Source organism: Sesamum indicum, linkage group LG10 (assembly GCF_000512975.1).
Source record: "Sesamum indicum cultivar Zhongzhi No. 13 linkage group LG10, S_indicum_v1.0, whole genome shotgun sequence".
NCBI lineage: Eukaryota > Viridiplantae > Streptophyta > Magnoliopsida > Lamiales > Pedaliaceae > Sesamum > Sesamum indicum.
This window is the reverse complement of record NC_026154.1, coordinates 3,104,373-3,110,723: the sequence shown is the minus strand read 5'-3', so window position 1 is coordinate 3,110,723 and position 6,351 is coordinate 3,104,373.

Here is a 6,351-nt window from a genome sequence, read left to right as displayed (position 1 = left end):
ATAAGAATCATATCAAATCAATTTTATCTCCCACAATCAGATATAATTGATGCGAAAACTTAAGTACGGTTAACCAGTATTTGCTATGGTTTTATTACCAAAATATTTCCACAGTTTTGTAACTGTACCAAATATTGTCCTTCCTTGCAAAACAATGACTAATAACAGTTGCACAACCATAATTAATTAATATCCGCATGAATTTTTTACTTCTAACCATAATGATAAATTATATTTCTTCTAGTGATTTTACGTAGGTTTATTCTAAGTTATTTTATTAGTCTTAATTATATTAATATATTAATTAAATTGACGTAATTATTCATATTAAGATATCGATGTAATGGTATATTTATTAACGTGGATTAGTCAATGATACATATTGAAATGTGTCACAAATAAACAGTTGGATTTTATGTATGAATATTTGAGAACGAGTTTTAGCCGTATTCATTGAAATACATCACACCCTTTTGTCCTCTCAATAAATTTATCATGAAAAATGTCACCTCGAACACTCGTGTGGATCAAATTAAAATTGAACATATATATATATATATATATATACACTAATATACAATTTTATTTTAGTCTATAGCATTGACAAAAATTGAGTCGACCCTAATTGTCCATAGCGATGTTTCATTAGGGTCGATACGATTTTTTTAATTTTATTTAATTTCATCGTCAACAAAAATGTTCTTATTATTTTACTGCGGGGGATTTTGTCCATATTATTTTAATTTGACTTACGATCAAAGACTTAAACAATGATCAGAATTGACGAGATTGAGGCATCATGCATAATGTTGTATTTTGGCTAAACGTTTTAGTAAGTAAATTTTGGTTGCTAATCTACAGTATTTTTTAATACAAAAATTACTTGCTAAAAAATTTTAGCAACTAAAATTTACTTGCTAATGAATTTAGTAACAAATTATCTAAAATATATATATCAAATAATGTAGATCGTAATCAACGAAAATTTTACTTGCTAATTAACTCGACGCTAATTTTAGTATCAAAATTTTTACATAGTTATTGAGTCATTTTTTTTTGTAGCGTATGCTTTAAGAAATTAATCACCAATTCGAGTATTTTTAATAAATTTAAGAAGTTTTGTTAAGTTTAAATTAATATCTAAAGTATAAAAAAACTTAAATTAATAAGAAAAGAAATAGGTTGAATTAAAAGTTTTAAAAAGTATTATAAAAGAAAAAGGAGCCCAAAAATGTTGAATATGACCAAAGAGGGTCCCAATATGCACTAGTTTTTGTTGGCACTCTAAAGTATATGCAAAATATTCAATTCTTGACTTTGGCCCTAACACCACCCCACCCAATACCCAATTGTATTGTTTTCTTTAGGAATTAATGATGGTACAAAGACTATATTTTCTAGATATAAGAATAAAAAAAAATAGCTATATCTTTTGTCTTCATTTTTTTTAAATTTAACTTCTTGTTGCATTTGAATTGATGAATTTACAAATTAAAAATAATAATAATAAATTTATTGTACTTATTTAGATCGATAATTATGTGTTATAGAAGATATAAATATTTTAATTATCATTTAAAATTATATTTAATAATAATGTGACATATTTTGAGTTCGTTTAATAACGTCGTTGTTTCTCCAAACTCTGGACTCAAATTCAAATTCATCCATCTAAATCGAGCCTAAGGTCATTAGTTCTCGTCTCATACACATTGGACGTGTATGTGATATGACAAATTGTATTTTCGGAAATAAATAGCACTGTGTTCCATATTCCCATTCTCCGTGTCTGAAATAGGAGTTTTATGTAATTAAGAAAAATTCTTACATACAAGACGTAGATTTTGGGACACGATGAGTGAGAAACAATAAATCGAAATTGAAATGTGTGAATTCCAGCCTAGGAAAAGTGACTGAGATTTGATTTGTGTTGGCAAGACACGGTGATCCTTCAAATGGGACCTCAACAAGAGAAAATCCAGCTCTATATATGGCTCCTTTTAGTGGAGAGATTGATGTCGGCTTCCGTATACCTTTCACTATATTTTATATGTCCTATAATATATTTTTTTTCCTATAATTTTGATACTTTAAAATATTTTATTTTTCATCTTTTTAATATTATAAAAGAATCTTGTAATTTTGGTTCTTTCGGTGTCAGATTTTGTAAAACTAATCGCAATAAATCATGTGCACCTCACGTGGTTAATTTAAATTAGGGATGTTGTTCTGACTGGCTCACTTTTGCCAATATGGATGAAAATTTTTTTAACAAAAAAAAAGATGTTGCACATGATTTATTCCGAAATTTTTTGCAAAATCTGGCACGAAAGGACTAAAATTGAAAAATGTCAAAAAGTTATAGGATTATTTTACAATGCCTAGAAAGATAAAAGATAAAAAAAAAATATCAAAATTGCGAAGGGCACATGTTTTATTCCAACAACTTTTGTAATATTCAGTACTGAAAAGACCAAAATTGCGAAATATCAAAAAATTATAAAATTATTTTACAACTCTGAAAGAATAAATGATAAAATTATCAAAATTTCGAAATTACAGGATTAAAAATATTTTCAAGCCTTTGACCGTATCTTTATACGTCTATCTACGATAGACATGTAAACAGAAAAGAAGTCAAGAAATGTGAACTCCTTTTCTATTTGTATGTTCGCCGTTTTTATTGTGTCGGCTTTGGCCTTATATTCGTTTAAGTAAAACATGAAAGAGTATATGATTTGTTCCAAGAGATCTCCTCTGGATATCCCAATAATTGCTACTTTATGCCGACGCCTTTTTCAGGTTTTCTACCAAGTAACATAACAAGACGGGATATTAAATAATAAAAGTCGACTTGAACATATTATTATTTAAATTTATTTGAATTATTATTAATATTAAAAAATTATATTTGAATTTAATCTTATTACACTTCAATTGAGCTCAAACGAGATTTAATTAGATCAAATATGAAGCCAGCTGGCTAGAGTAATTTGGTTTTTTTAATATATTTTATCATTTGTACATTAAACATACCTAGCTCGGGTCAAGCCCGAGAGCTTACCGAGCAAAAAAATTGTTCAATTTTGATCTGTTAAATTTAACAAATCGAAGTTGAACGAGTTTTTTATTGATCAAGTAACGAAAAAATTGCAGAAACAAGCACAATCTTATAATTTTTAGGACATTAATTAGTGCAAGAGTGACATTAGCTTTTCAAATACTTATATTGGCAAATCTTATATTATGTATCTATATATCCAAATTATGTGTGTTATTACGATTATATATAAACGATACTAACGTTTAGAGTTAATAATTAATTGTATCGATCTCCATTGAGATTTTGATTTTTTACATTCGCCCTCAACGAGGTTTTCATATTTGACAAAATTAAATCTTCGTTCTTATATGTTTTAGCCAAAATTTATTTAAAAGACCACTTTTTTACTAGTGATAAATAGAGTTGTCATTATTAGTAAATAGTGGTAATAAATTTGGTAATTAAATGAGAATCCGTATAAGAGCAAAAATTGTATGTGGTAATGATAAAGTTAGGCCAAATTCAAATTAGAATAATTTTAATTTCTAGGAGTAGACATTGGGACTTTGTGACTGTCCATTAAATGTGTTAATCACTAGTATTGAGTGCAAGAGGGGCACGTGCATGCAGGTGTTAGGAATATTGCACAACATTACCTGTCATCTTCATTACATTTTCAATTAGTATAATGTTGACTATTTAATACTAAGAGACCCCATCACTAAGAGCTCCTGGATTCGTGTCCTATCAATACGTAGATATTAATATATTTTAATAGTAATAATATTTTATTAATTATATATATTTAATATTGAGATTGTGTATAAATATTAATTATTAATAATTAAAGTTTATTATGTAATTATCAATAACCCCTTGCCTGCGTGGTGAGGTTGATGCCTCCCAACTAAGATGTAGGTTGTGAATTCGGTATTTAATCTATTTTTAATAGTTTTTATGTTGTTTATTTGTTTATTTTTGAACTTTTTGTAACCAATTCACTTTTTATTTTTTTTAAAAAAAAAGAAAAGAAACTTATCATTGTATGATTTCAATTGAATAAAAAAAAACTGAAATTAAATAATATGATTATTCACTCATTTTGAGTGATTATTTATTTTATTTTATATGAGTGCTTGTCTCAATTTATTTGAGTTATTTGTGATCTATTTACAGTCGTATCAATATATTAGTTTGAATAAATAGTTATTGTAATTAATTGTTTATTATTTTTAAAATATTGATATATTGATTGAATCGATATAATATTAATATATATATATATATTTGAACCATATATATACATAATCATATTTAAATTAAATTTATGTTTGAACCATAGTGATCACAATTCAAAATTTTAGAAAAGTATGTTGCAAGGTACGTAAAATATCGACCAACTTTAATCCCCAGTATTATAGTGACAGCCATTAACGACTCGATGTGTATGTATAATAATTAAAAATTATACAAATTATATAAAATCTACATATATATATATTAAATTTTTAATATATAATTTAAATTAAATTACTAGATATATACCGAAACAGATATTTTTTTTCTTTGAGTTGGAACAGAAATTTTTAAGATTAGAAGAAATAGGTCTCTCTCTCTCTCTCTCTCTCTCTCTCTCTTTTTCTCTCTCTTGTCTCTCTCTCTCTCTCCAAAGTTTGCCGTTGAATGAACGAACATTGAATCCATGTCCAAATCCCACGTGAACTTTCGGAATATCAACACCAATAACTCACACTCACGCTCTCTTACACACCAGCGTATATATAATTACGGTTAAATTTTAAAGAAGTAATTAATTAGTGACATGATTATACTTATCATGTACATTTGTATATCTATTGGTTGCATGATTCATGCATATTTTAGAAGAATAATTATATTTAGATCACTTGATTTATAATTTATTCATATAAAATATTATTGCTTTTTAATTACAGAAATTAACCATGATGTCAAAAATAAGAATAGTTTGTGCAATAATACTAATTTTTTTTAGATGTATGTATAATTTTTTAAAAAGTCGCAAGGGGTTGTGTGTATATGATATTATCATTTTGAGTGGATGTATATATAATTACCAAAAGATATGAATAATTTGGTAAATAAGTTATAGATTAGGGAGTGTAACTATAATTATCCCTATATTAAATCTTTAAGCATGGGATTCATTTATTTTACACTCTATTTTGTATTGTAATATATGCCCTAGGACAACATTATCGCATTTTTCATCCCATATGATAGGGGATGTTGTTTACGTAGTCTTGAGGTTGACGGGCTAAACATATTAAGGTTTACGCCTTTGAAAATTATGAACTTGAAGTGATTCAGGGGAAAAATGTAATTTTAGTTCTATAATTTAATAGAGGTGGCAATTTTGTTCCTGCGCGAATTGATTTTTGCAATTTAGTTCTATAATTTTAAAATTCTGGCAATTTTCATTTTTTTTTCTGGCCAAAATTGCATGTGACTTGCACATGACTCAAGTAAATTACAATTTTAGTTCTGTAACTTAGAAGCGATGGCATTTTTAATCCTATAATTTGAGAGAATTGTCATTTTTAGTCCTTTGTGAATTTATTTATAGGACTAAAATTGTAATCAATAGATGGAAAAGGACTAAAATTATCAAAATTATAAAATTACAAGATTGCGAAAATCAATTTGTAAGGACTAAAAATGCCACGCCTTTAAGTTACAGGTCTAAAATTGTAAATTTTTCAAGCGGCTCGAGACTCAATCATGTCTTATCACATGAGGTATTGTCCCCTTTTGCTTCATATAAGCATCACGAATTTATTTTGGAAGAACGGCTCGCTAGGAAGAGGAGGCTTTAGGGCTTATAAGTCATCCATGCTCTTCTCTTGCAACCAACGTGGAACACTTGCCGATATTATCAACCCCTAGACGTGGGGCTCATGACCTTGTTTCCACAGACGGTATCAAATGATGCAGCTTGTTATCTAATTCATACTACATTGCATGAGATATTATCTGTACTGACTTTGAACGAGTCTAAGGTGAAGTCCCAAACTTTACTAACTCAGCATATTAATTTTTGAGACTATGCATATTCAAATTGAAGCTACAAAATAAATTGGTGAAAAGATCAATAATCAAAATTGTATTTGGTAGTGCATGAACCTATCTTCTCCACTGAATTTTTCAAATACAATTTCTTACTAGCAAACAATTAAACTTAAGTCTCCCTCTCTGCTGCCCTATTATTTTATACATAAGTTGTGACTTAATTAATTAAGCTAAGAGAGAGAGAGTTTCTTGGAAGTTGC